The 14,017-nt window shown below is 39.9% G+C and overlaps 1 protein-coding gene across 4 annotated transcripts in view; it reads left to right on the forward strand.

Moving 5' to 3' along the window:
• Positions 1 to 14,017, forward strand: part of Kctd16 (potassium channel tetramerization domain containing 16) — a 293,096-nt gene that overhangs the window by 264,968 nt on the left and 14,111 nt on the right. The window lies entirely within an intron of this gene.

The raw sequence follows: 14,017 nt of genomic DNA on the forward strand, positions 1-14,017 counted from the left end.
TTCTTACCGTCTCTTCACTCTTTAACACTACCTAGAGCCAAATGCTACTTCTTTCCAGAAGAATGCTGGAACTTCCCCTAATCCTTAAAGACATGTCAAGCACCAGTATTCTGGTGCTATTGTCTTCAGAATTTCATTTTAGTTTCCTAGAATTCTGCTCTGGATCCTATCACAACTTCCAGATCATTCTTGGAAACTGCTTCCGTGATTGAGAACAGTACTTCATAGGGTGGAGAATTTGCACACTCAGTCCCCCATGGCAGCACTCTTCTGGAAAGGTTACAGAACTCTTAAAAGATGGCGTCTGCGGGCTGGAGAGATGGCTCAATGGTTAAGAGCACTGGCTGCTCTTCCAGAGGTCCTGAGTTCAATTCCCAGCAACCACATGGTGGCTCACAACCATCTGTAATGAGATCTGGCACCCCCTTCTGGCCTGCAGGCAGAACACTGTATACATAATAAATAAATCTTTAAAAAAAAAAAAAAAAAAAAAAAAAAAAAAAAAAAAAAAAAAAAAAAAAGATGGCGTCTGCAATGAAAACATAGGGTACTAGGTTCTCGGGACATGGTTAGAGGCTCATAGCCAGAGGACAGAGGTCTCTGCCTCCTGGTACACTGCTGAGACGTGAACAAGCTGCCACACCCACCCTCCAGCTGCCATAGACAGAAACTGCCTTTGTTGTGCTGAGCACTGCTCTGTTTCCTCTGTGATACAAAACACATTCTTCCCCTAAGTTGTTGGTGTCAGGTGTTTGTCCCAGCTATGAAAGAAGCAACCGACACACTGACCTTCCATTTCTTATGTTTTGTGACTTTCTCTACTTTTCTCTTTTGCAGCTGTCTCCTTGTTTGTTTGCTTTGCTGTCTCACCTTTGCCCTCTCAGTCTTCCTTCTGGTACTAGTATTTACATATGCAAGGGCAGCATAGAGCTCCGTGTCCTCTCATGTAGACCAGGAGCTGCACAAATGTAGGCCGGTGTTTTCATCACACAGTGCTCTCTCTTGTTGACCTTTTTAACTTACAGTGATCCTCTTGCATTGACCTTCTGAGTGTCGGGCTGGTAGACATGTACCACCATGTTTATCAATATGTTCTTTTGTCTCTGGGTTTTCATTGTTGCCCCTCTTATTGTCTTTCTCTTTATATCAGTTTCTGATCTCCATCACTTTGGAATAGGGTATCCATGTGTCTAAACTGAATGTTTCAGTAATCACAGATTCAGAAGTCTGATCAAGGTATTACCTGATTCTGGAGGTTTTACAAAATGTTTAGTTTTTTAAATGTATATGTGTGTCTGTGTGAGTGTATCCTTGTGTATTTAGGTGCCAGTAGAGGCTAGATAAGGGCATTGCCAAGAGCTTGAGCTACATACAGGCAGTTGTGGCAGCCTGATGTGACTGCTGGAGCCCACACCCACATGCTTTGGAAAAGCAGAAAGAACTATTAATTGCTGATATGTCTCTTTAGCCCCAACTTTGAAGTTTTAAACCGAAACTAAACACCTTCTTTCAATAAGTCTTGTTATTTTAGGTTCATCATAATATGATGAGAAAGAAAATTAGTTCTCTGGCTAACCAAAGTAGAAAACAATGGGATAAAAAGTCCAGCTACAAGGACAACCCTCTCCTCTCTTTAGAATTCTTGTTTTGAGTCTTTTTTAAAGACTCTGTTTCCCATTAATTTATCAAATGTTAACAACTAAGAGCCTGTTACTAAGTGTTTAATAATCAATGCAGAGAAAAGTATTTAATACATAGACATCAAAATGTAGAAAGACCTCAAATGTCTATCAATGTAATCATTGCAGAGGAATATTAATGGACACCAAATAGTATGGACAGAACTCAAACATCTCTCAATCTAACTTTCCCATGATTGTAACTGGGTCAGAGTATTTATTTTATGTCCCCTCCAGTCTGGAAATTGTCAGTGCTCGTTATTTTACCTCTATTCCTTTGCTCTATCTGCTCGTAGGACAGATCAGTCAAACTACTTGAAAGACTATTTTAAGTGAACTAACATGGAAGTAATGTTAGGTTACTTTTCTCGAATCATGGGTAAATGGACAATCTCATAACTTTATGTATGCATTTCATGGTAGCAGACAACTCACTTTTGAACAGTTAACAATGAACTGACAGAACAATGTACAACTTATGAATCCCTTCAGGAATTCTTCTTTCTGAAGTCCAAGTCAAATATGGCAGTCATTGTTCTGGAGAGTCCAGAAAGAACATTTCTGTATATACAGGTCTGTGTGTATACTGGTGTTTCTCTAAATATTGTCAATATATGCAAATTATAACAATGCTTTTGTAGACAACCATGATAAGGGTGCAAAGTGGGAGATTATGGTTAAGTAATAAGAAATTGGATTTTGAGTGGCCTGAATATTGGAAGAATGGTTGAAGAAATGGGATTAAATGGATGCTTATCTTCAGTGAAATTTCTATTAAATACTTATACTGAAGTTGAAGTTCACCTTGTTATGCTTAACATACAAAGTAATCAGTTGTTTCATAGATTTTTTTAGATAGTCATTGAGAATACCCTAGGGGCTTTTTTTGTAAAAGGATGAGTCTTATCATTCAGTTCCTCTACTCCTTCAGCAAAATGTTTCTATTTCCCACATTTCCAAAGAAATACATTACCAGTCATCAGCAAGAGCTGAGGTCTATACTTGTTTCTTTAGTTTAAAGCCCAGTATCTGTGAACTGGGAAGATAGCTTATTAGCTAAAGTACTGATGGTGCAAGCATGAAGAGCTGAGTTCTATCCTGTCTTAATAAGGATTTTTATTACTGGGATTGTTGTCAGATTTTCTTCTCGGGACTGCCATTCCCCAAATAATGACAGAGAGACTTATTGTTAATTATGAAAGTTTGGCCTTAGCTTAGGCTTGTTCCACTAGCTCTTATAACTTATATTAACCTGTTTATATTAATCTACATTCTGCAACTTGGCTTTTTACCTCTCCTCCATTCTGTACATTCAACTCCTTCCATCTCCCTGGCTTCTACACCTCTCTTCCTCCCTATGTACCTATCTCTGCCCAGAAGTCCTGCCTATTCTCTCCTGCCTAGCTATTGACCATTCAGCTCTTTATTAAACCAATCAGGTGCCTTAGGCAGGCAAGGTAAATCAGCCACACATCTTCATACAGTGTGATAAAATATCCCACAATATGTGATAAAGGCCATGACCAAAAGCAACTTGAGGAGGAAAGGGTTTATTTTAGCTTATACCTCTCTGATCATACTGGATCACTGAGGGTAGTCCAGGCAGGATCTGAAGGCAGGAACCTAGAGGTATGAACTGATGCAGAGTCCGTGGAGGAGTGTTGCTTACTGGCTTGCTCCTTGTGGCTTGCTCAGCCTGCTTTCTTATAGCACCCAGAACCACCAGCCCAGGGGTAGCACAATCTACCTTAAGCTGGACTCTCCACCATTAATCATCAATCAAGAAAATGTCCCTTAATACAAGAGGAGGTGCTTTGTCTTACCACAATTTGATATGCCATGCTTGGTTGATACCCATTTGAGGCCTGCCTCTTTCTGAACAGAACTAGAGGAGGCGTGGATGAGGGGGCAGAGGGAAGGTAGAGGAAGGGGATGGAAGGAGAGAAGGGAAGGGAAAATGCAGTTAGAATGTAAAAATAAATTAATAAATTAAATTTAAAATAATAATAATAATTAAAAAGAAATAAAATGTCCTATAAGCTTAGCCACAGGCCTACTTAGTCGGGACATTTCTTATCTTAATTGAGGTTCCACCTTCTTAAGTGACTATGACGTGTCAAATTGACATAAAACTAGCCAGTGCAAATCTCCAGCACAAGGAAAAATGTTATGGTGTCAGGCTTATAACCCTAGCACTGGAGAGGCTGAGACCATCAGATTCCTGTAGCTGGCTGGCTAGCCCGTCTAGCCTAATGAGCAGTGAGACCTAATCTTGTCTAATAAAAAGGATCTCCAGCCTTCATATGCATCCACAAATACACACACACACACACACATACACACACACATACCCCCCAAAAAAACCCAAAGCCCAAGAACAGGACAATTGGCATGACTACCTGTCTCTCTATGGAGAACCTGGGGCCAGACTGCCTGATTCTTCATGCCGGTTCCATTTTGTAAAGGCATTGGGCTTCTGCTTACCCTTCCTGGGGCTCAGTTTCCCTTTCTGCAAAAAGTGAAAGACAACAAGTATCTTTCTTAGAGATTCTGCAGCTTTCAAATGAGCCTCAATGAGGAAACTGCCTAAGACAACACATGGCATGTAGCAAACATCCCATTTAATGATCTCTATTATTATGACAGGATATTAATATAAGCTGTGCCTATATAGAAAAACTTTTGCTTAGCTCTGCCTTTATCCAATTTTGAACTCCTAATTAAAAGAATAGCAATTAATTACCATCCAATTAGCAGAGATACAGGTTAAGGCAGAGCTGCTAAATTCTGCAAGTCTTTCTCTTCTGTTATCATCAGAAGACAGCCTGGTGAAAATGAGGAGTTATTCCCATTTGGTAAAAAATGAAAGGGTAGCTCAATTTCCCTTCCCTCTGCTTACTGGGTTTCTTTAAAGTTTATCATTAATGGGGGAAGAAGTGTGCCAGATAAACTCCTGTCAAAAAAGGCAGCTTTCCACTGGAACAGAGCATTGGGGTGAAGAAATAGGCCGGGGTCTTGAAGCTAAAACAGCCCAAAACAATCCTAGCCTTGTCTTTTACTGGCTTTACAAAGTCAAGTTTAATCAAATCTGGTTTGCTCATCAATAAGTATGTACATTTATTTCAGAACAGTGAGAAGATTTTTTCCCCCAGGGGACATTAAGTGACCCCCTGGAGAGTCAATTACCTTGACTGAGGAGAAATTTTCCAGGTAAAGTTTAAGGTTGGAGCCAGCCGCCACTCAGCCTGTAGTGCAGAGGACAGACTCCACAGGAAGCTAGGCAAACCAAATACTAAGGTGAAAACGCCCTGCTGCGTGTCTGAGGAGCATCCCAATGGGCATGTGGTAGGTGCCCATAGTTCAGTAATTCAGTGCAGAATTTTTAAAATTAATAGCAATTACTAGTCATTACCCATTACTGTCTGTTTCCAGGCTCCCATCTCTGTGTAGCCTGAGAATTGTGATAAACCATTCTCCCTGGACTTCTGTGAATGATTCCTCTGTCAAGAATACACACCATTCAGAAAAGGCCGTTTGATGTTCCTTATAGCAAAAGTCACACAGAATGGCAGCCTATTGTTACCTGGAAAAGGCAGTTCCTAGCCAGCTACCTACTTGTCCTGGGGTAGAAAAGCACTATAGTCCCCGCCTCTCTCCACAGACTGGAGCATTCAGTGAGATGCTGCCAGATGCAGGGCAGCATGGAGCTCAGTATCTCCACAGTCTGGAACTGTACCAATGTAGGCCAATGTTATCAACACATAGGGCTCCCCTCCCCTCCCCTCACCTCACCTCACCTCCCCCCTTCCCCTCTTTATTTCCTCTCTCCTCCTCTACTCTCCTGTTCTTTTCTATCTTCCCCTCTCCTCTTCTTCTACCTTTCTCCATCAGGTATGTGGTCCTATGCAATATCCCCTTTCTCCATTTACTTTATCATGCACAGTTATCTTCACTGTCAGGAACAACAGCCTCTTCTGGAGAGTGGTTTTGCTCCTATTTATTTATTTATTTTTCTATACCAGATGATAGATTATTTGTTCAGAAAATCCTCTCCATTTGGATTTGAGTTATGTACCTTTTGTCCCAGGGCATATCATCCCAGTGGTATCCCTGATGTGGTCCCAAGCAGGGTTCCACACCAAACTGGCCTCAGACCCCCTCCAGGCCCTGGGCACATCCTTTCAGTGCTCTTTAGGTTTTTGCCCATCTTTCTAGGATTCTGCCTCTATGCTATTGCTGTGACCATCTGGACTCTGCATCTCCTCCTTGTTGGACTCCTCATGAGAGCGTATTCTGCTCTTGAGGTTTTCTGCTTAACGCTGACTTCCTTCAGAGTGATGCATGACTCACACATGTTCTGAGACAGTTCTTCTATCTCATCTGTGTTGCTCAGATCCCTGAGTACTCTGGCTCTTGAACAATTAATTGTTCTAGCATAGGCTGACTCTTTTTGAACCATGAGAAACAACAGAAGTTTAGGTCTGCATTTGCCCACAAACACACTCTCCCCCTTAAGAAGAACCCATATCCTACTTGGCTATTCCATATTATTAAACAGTATTAGCAAATATTATATCTTTATTATGTCACCAGGGGCTTTTTCATGAACTAATGAAGTGCACACTTCAGACACTACTGATTGTTGCCAGAGCAGCCGCAGTAAGAGAATACATGAATAGTGTGAACTACCTCCACACATCAGCAAGAGGCCAGCATGCTTTATCCTTTAAGTTAGTCCTGTGCCAATATTTTAGAGGGAGAGAGCTTATTTTTTTTACACAAATATAAGAATGATATATCTAAGAAAATGGAGACTTTTCAAGTTGTTCTAAGTCTATTATGATGTAGAGCTGTTACTGAAGATGGAGTCATTAGGGTAGTCATGCTTTACAGTAAATGTCTTAACCCTTGCTGCCTGTTGGCACATCCAAATATCTCTTGCAGAATGTGTGTGTGTGTGTGTGTGTTTGAGAGAGAGAGAGAGAGAGAAAGAGAGAGAGAGAGAGAGAGAGAGAGAGAGAGAGAGAGAGAGAGAGAGAGAGAGAACACATTTTCACCAAAACCCAAAATATCTTGGTTTAAGCTCTTGTCACTTCTCAAGTTTGTAACTTTGGATTGGGCTAATTTAATATTAAGTTGCATTCATCCTCACGAAAAGCAAAGGAAAAGAGCATCAATGGATTATTATGAAGACTGACACCTATGGGGTCCTCCATCGATTGCATTATTTTATGTTTTTATTATTATGCTGAAGTTTTGACTGGGAGGATAGCTGTGGCCTTGTTCACAACTGTAGTTCTTTTGCAAAACAGATGGTGACGTAGATTTAGTTTGTTGCTTCAAATGCTATTTAGATTTGTTAGGGATAAAGTGATAAACAAGACACCACCCGGAGAGAAGAAACAAGTCGTTCTCTAGACAGCCTTGCAGTAGTAGTAGTTCTCCCCTTCTGCATCCTTAGTGTTGGGAGTGTGTGTGTGTGTTCAGATGATGAAATGGATACAGTTAATAGATGTTAAGTGTGCCTATATGAGTTTGATATGGTATTCAAGAATCTTGTTATAAGCTTCAGAAAATTAACTCTTACTAGATTAATCAGAAATAGAGAATTTCCAGGCCTAAAGATTATAAATCTGTCTCTAGGGCCAAATTGAGACTCTGCTAAATGATGGGATGTTTCTCTCTATTTCTCAGCTTTTCCTGTCTCCCTTGGCTCACTGTTCCATGAATGTCTTCCCCAGCTGGTGTGAAAGATGGCTGTTGGACTCACATTTCCCAGTTTGGCAACCTCCCACAGAATACAGCATTTATGACCCATATGTTCTAGCAGAACAGTCCCAGTGAGGGCTCACATCCACCTAGCTTGAGTCATACATCAAGCCTGCATAACCCACTGTGGTCATGTTAGGAAACTCTATTCACATCAGGGCCATATAGCCTCCCTTTGTGGCCTAGATATTGATTAAGACATAGGGTGGGTCATAGGAAACTTGCCCCAGTTTACAAAAAAAAAAAAGTTGAAGAAAAGGACAAAGGCAAATTTTTAGAATGAATGGAGGCAGGTAGGAAAGGGGTTAGTGTGGGCCACAGAACTTGGACTAGATGACTAATAAGGACTTTGGGGGTCAGGGTAATCATGTGTGACCTTAGCTAAAAGAAAGAGGAAAAAAGCTAAGGCTGCAATGAAGTAAAATGAGCGAGAAGGCAATTAGAGAGCAAACAGTCCTTGAAAAGTGAAATAATCATGCCATCACAAGCTGCCTAAGAGAAGAAGATACCAAACCAGCGAGCCAAGCTTCAGGATTACCAGCTTTATTCAAATCACTGCATTGCCCTAAAACCTAACGGGTTTAAAACCGGAGGTGGGAAGGTGTGTCTGAACATTACCAAATAGGAAAGTTATACCAATATGAAGCATAGATAGAGTAGCTAGGAAATTTGATTTCTATGTAAGTTCTATAATAATGCAAGGTCCTTTACATTAACAAGCCATTATACATGAGGACTAATTTATACACACATAGTCATATACAAAATAAGGCACTTTGAATTTGTTGGATAGGCCATGCAATTTGATTGCTGTCAAGCCATCCTATTTTTATCATGGTTATATTAGATGTATCCTAATAGTACTTCTTCTAAAGATCTTCATGAGTCAGAGGTCTTTAGTTATTTGTAAAGGATTTTCTGTCTCTTTAAGTCTCTCTGTCTCTGTCTCTGTCTCTGTCTCTCCTCTTCTCTCTCTCTCTGTCATACACACAATCTCTAATCATATGGTATATTATATATATATATGTGTGTGTGTGTGTATATGTATATGTATATATACACATATATATATATATCAGTTTTCTGTTCAATTCATTTGTCCTATGCATAGACATTTACTGAACATTTACATATACCCTAGCATATACTCTCACAGCCTGACCTGTGTATATTAATATGGTATAGAATTCAGAAGGACATTGATACAACCTACAGCTTCATGTAGAAAACAACCATTAAATTAATAAACTTGGAAGAATACACATATACACTGTGTATGTACAGAGAGAGAGAGAGAGAGAGAGAGAGAGAGAGAGAGAGAGAGAGAGAGAGAGAGAATGTCAGGCTTCTACATATACAATGTTATGAAAGTATAAAAGCTAAAAGCCAGGGACAAGAGATTAGGATGACCTTTAATTGTGCTGGGGAATAGAATGGTCAATTCATTCTGTGAAGTTACATTTCAGCTGTGTTTGTGCTGATATGAGCAGGTTAAGCAGGTGTAGATGAGAAGAATGTGTGTTGCTGGCAAGGGGAGAACAAATTGAGATCCCTGAAGTGTAAAAAGGGGCAGAGGGCAGGAACTGAAGTGAGATCATGGCTTTCTTTATTGCCGTGTACTAACTCTCCTGTGAAATACATTCCACCTGGCCCAGAGGGTGTCTTACACATTGTCATCCCTCAGAGCATCCATGTGCTGGTTCTGAAGGCACTGTCTCTGCTCCAGATCCACCCTTCTGGGCTATGCTTTGTGATGCCAGGACTAGGGTTCAGGATCACCGCCCCAACTAACCAGTCACACAAAGACACTCTTCCTGTACACAGCTGTTAGGTTTTGTCAGTAGGGGATGCTGGAGGAAGGTGTGAGACATGCAGCTGAAAAGTACTCCTGGCTTATTTCAAGCTACATCTGCTTTGCTTTGACCCAGAGCCATTGGCTCTAGCTGTTCTCTCTCCTCATGATCTAAGAGGTTGACTCGTACAGGTACCTTCCGCAGCAGTGTGGCAGACTTCCTCAGGCATCTGGACCCTCCTCCACCAGACACCTCTTCTAAACTGTTTAGGCTTTAGAAGTTGCACACCCTTCTATACATCTTTACAGACGGTAGCTGTAGCCCCTAGTCACTCTGATTGATCATCTCTTCAGTGTCACTTTTATCTTTCTAATGTCTGTTTATTTACCTTTTATTGAATTCTCCACGTTAAGATTAATGGTGGAGTACATGTTTTCCTGACTGATGTGTGGATGGCTTAATTATCTTTCCTTGCTCATATACACTACCTCTTAAATAGGCATCCCAGGTGGGCCCACCCAACACCAATTGCCCTTGGGTAAAGAAAATGTCTGCCAAGAGCAAGAAATGATGAGTGTCAAGCTTAAGAACTTTGTGTCCAGAAGCTTGCGCAGCCTGCCTATTCCCAATCTCTACCATTCAATGCATCTTCAAAGGTTAGCAGAATTAGAAAAAACATCAATTTGCTCATGATTGACTTTTCAACTGTGAAGCCAAGAGTATCTTTTAGCAGCCTTGATAAATTAAATCTGGCCACCTCTCTCCCAGACTGGGAGGCTCCTACATCATCGACAGAGAAGACATGGTAGACAGCTCTCCCAGCCACTGCTGTAATGTGGTACACTGTACTCACAGTCATTAGCAGGTGGAGAATTTGAAGTGTGGGTAGATTATAGAGATGCCGCCTTTAAAAATGCATAAGCACTTTGTGAGTTTGCTAAGTCATGTCTCACTCAGCTGGCCTTGAATTTTTCATGGAGGATTCATATTTTGTAGGCTTTCCTCTCCTACTTCTTACCAGTAAGAACCGCTGTACTCAGGGCTCTGTGGAAGCTGGGACACCTCAGTCATGCCATCTGCTTGACTGGTCCTTGATTTTGCCGAGATGTAAAATATTCAAAGATTTGAATGTAGATATTTGGACAGCTGATTTTCCCACTTTCCCTGCATTTAATTTAAAATACAAAGTTCTTCCTATCCTGCATTTAAATAATTCAAGTAAATTTTTATACTAGAGGACTCATCTACTTGTTAACTTTTAAGCACTGCACTGAAAGACTCCTTTCTTCTAGAAATATTCCTGGTCTCATGGTACCTGCTAGATACTTTTTATGCTTATCATTATTCTCCATTCCAATGGCAGGTCAGGCATTACCAGATACTTAGTTAATACTTTTCTACTGTGTCCAGCTCTGCTGCAGGGTCTTTGTTAATGAGGTACTTGAGCCATGAGTAAATATTGAGTATACAGTACATTTGTAGCAGAATCATCATTATATCAGTCAAATTTCTTGTTGAAATGTTTATGCTGATTGAGGTCTGGCTTGCCAATTATATTTGAATGAATGGAGTACGTATTTTGTGCTGTAGACTGAGGCATCCTTTACTTCAATGACTTCATTTAATTTTCCTCAAACATCTATAAACAAAAACTATTAGTTTAATTACTTTTCAGGTGACTCTCAGAGATCTCAAGTAACTGTTCCAAAGACTCACACTTTTCAAATTGTTGTGCCTAATGCTGGAGCCTGAGATCTTTTCTGCCATGTTTTCAACTTGAAACATCTGAAAGTATATTTTTAGCACATTTGTTCATTCATCAAACATTTATCAAAAATCTATTATGTGCCAGATACCAAAATTGTTGCAGAAGCTCTCACATTCAGAAATGGCTTATAAAAAAAGTGGTATTATCAAATTTTAGGTTTAGCAATTAATAAACCTCTGAAAGGCATTGGATTTTCTTCTCTTTTTAATACTATTAAGTTAGACTTTTCTTTGAAAGAAATAATTTTCTCCTTATATATGGCCAATCAGTTGTTATAACTGTTTTCTAGCTAAATGGAAAGACTCCAAGTAGTGTTGAAACCTCCCAAATTAGGAGTGGAAGTATTTAAATCTGTAGCCCCGGGGTATTTGTGACATTGCTGTTTTCCACAGTTGGAAAAGTCCTAGAATACCTTACATTACAAAACTGGCCTTGCTTAGGTCTTTCATGACTTCTTAAGGTTTGGGAGCATGCCTCTGAGAGACTGCAAAGGCAAAACACCCTGAGCTTGCAGCCCCCTTCCACCCTAGTTTCATACTTCTGCTTCAGTTACATTCTTGGGAAGAGGGTAGTTGGACGCAGTGCTTCCAAGAAGGAAATGTTGAACATCTCTGTTCAACATGACTATTTTCAAATTTCATATCGACTCTGGACTATATTAATCCCATCTTCTTCCTTGATTTCAAAAGAATGTAAAAACCCCAAAAGCCATTTTATAAATTACCTTGCCCAAATCATAAATATTCAAATGTTCTTATGCCATATTGAAATGTGCAGTAGTGACAAGCTACACCAAAAGTAAGTTGTTCAATTTCCTTGTAAGAGTGACAGTGCCCAGGATGAGTGGAAGGTAACAGTTCTCTTTGTCTGGAAGCTGGAAAATCCCAGATGACACTTAGATGCGGGATCTTCCCAACATCTTTAGGAGACAAGCTGCAGCAGTGCCAGGCCCCTTGATTGCTAATGCAGTGCAGGGCTGCACGTGAGTGCACAGGGGTCGATCACATATGGGTTTGGGTGCTGCTTAAAGACTCTTAAGAAGATTCAAACTTCCTTTGGAGCCTCGGTGACTGAAGGAACTTCCTTGTGGAAGAGAACTCCCAGGCAGGAACATACATTTCTGTTGACTCAGAGGGCTTATGGCTAAAGTATTTTGTCACCTTGTTTTAAGGTGATAGACAAGTATGTTCCAGATAATATGTATGTATATATATGTACCCTCCTTGCCTCTTTCCTGCATTTCCCTTCCTTATTCTAGTCCTTTCTTTCCTCTTCTTTTCCTCATTGCTAAATCTAATTTCTAAACACTCTCCAGTGGACCAAGTTAGATAAACTTCTGTCTGAAGTGATTACTTTTATTTAGTCTAATTCTTTGGAACTACCCCGCATTGAGTTGTATCAGTAAAGAATGCCGTTGTCAGGCAGCTGAGGCAGATTCTGACTAGAGGTGAGAAATATTCCCCTCAATATCCCCTGGCAGACTGAAAGCGTTTTTTCATTGTAGATATTTCCAAGCACCAGCTGGTACATGTTGAGCAGTTTCTCTGTTGTGCAGAAGATATTTAGTTGTAATAACTGAGAATAGCTATGGCGTTACTGCTATTATGATTCCTTTTGGCTAATTGGATTGTTGCATTTAATTTAATAGCTGTATAAATGCAATGATTACTCAGTCATATGTTAGAAGTGAGTCTATGAGTGTGCAAAAATTAGGTATTCTGGGGCTGTGATTTAGAGAAAAGTATTTTTACTTCTTCTGAAAAAAATATGACTAGTTGTCAAGTATGAGAATCATTTATACATGAGAAATATAGACATTACATAGGAAGTCAAGGGGTGACTTTTTTAAATAGGTTCATTTCTTTGACCATATTAGAAATGGCAATGAACTAGATTTTTTGATAATGATATCTATTTTTTATAAGAATAAGACATAGTAAAATCAAACTGCATTTTTATAAATCTTAGAAAATATTTCATTATCTTTCTATTATATTATCATAAGGATATTAGTCTTCCTTCATATTTTTATGGCATTAGTGAAGTGGGTGAATTGAAATGCCCAGCTATACCAGGCTTTCTCTTTTGTCCACCAGCCAGCTCCCAAATCATAACACGGAGACTTCTTATTTGTTATGAATGCTCAGCCTAGCTTAGGCTCATTTCTGGTTAGCTCTTTTAACTTATCGTGTTTTTCTTTATCCACCTTTTTTCCTCTGGGATCTTCACTTTTCTTTCCTTCTGTATATCTGGCTTTCACTGCTTCTCCTGACTGCTAGCTAGGGGCTGTGTGGCTTCTTGGCCTGGGCGTGTCTCTCTCTTTCTCTCTCATTCTTTTCTCCCTCTTTCTCTCCTCTCTTTTTCTCCTCTTATTTATTCTCTCTGCCTGCCAGCCCCCACCTGTTCCTCTCTCTCCCTAGCTATTGGCCATTCAGCTCTTTATTAGACCAATCAGGTGCCTTAGGCAGACATGGTGAAATGAATGCAACACATTTTTTACATGATTAAACACTCATCTTTACATCATTAAACAAATGCAGCGTAAATAAATGTCACACACCTTTACACAGTTAAAGTAATAATATTCAGCAGCATAAATAAAGTGTTAACACATCTTTGCCTAGTTAAAATAATATTGCACAACACCCAACCTGTAATGTATGATCAGTACATAGAATGATTCTACAAGGTTTGGGGCTATTCAGAGATTGGAAGGCTAGAGGCCAAAATTTATGTCTGAAAAAGTTCTTTTGTGCCATGATTGTGAATTTTTCAAAGTTCATTAAGCCACCAACTGTATACCTGAAAAATTTCTCTGCCTCCAAACTGCTGAACTAATTTTCAAGAGTCAACACTTAAGGGATGAGGACAGAAGCTCTCACATTGGCTGAAATTAAAAAGGGAATTTTTTGGATCACATAATTGACAAGCCCACTGACAAGACTAGCTTCAGGTATGGCTAGATCCAGCTCTTAAAAGTTATTATTAGGATGCTCTGTATTATTAAG

Source organism: Peromyscus californicus, unplaced genomic scaffold (assembly GCF_007827085.1).
Source record: "Peromyscus californicus insignis strain IS unplaced genomic scaffold, ASM782708v3 Scaffold_17__1_contigs__length_78620276, whole genome shotgun sequence".
In the NCBI taxonomy this organism is placed as follows: domain Eukaryota; kingdom Metazoa; phylum Chordata; class Mammalia; order Rodentia; family Cricetidae; genus Peromyscus; species Peromyscus californicus.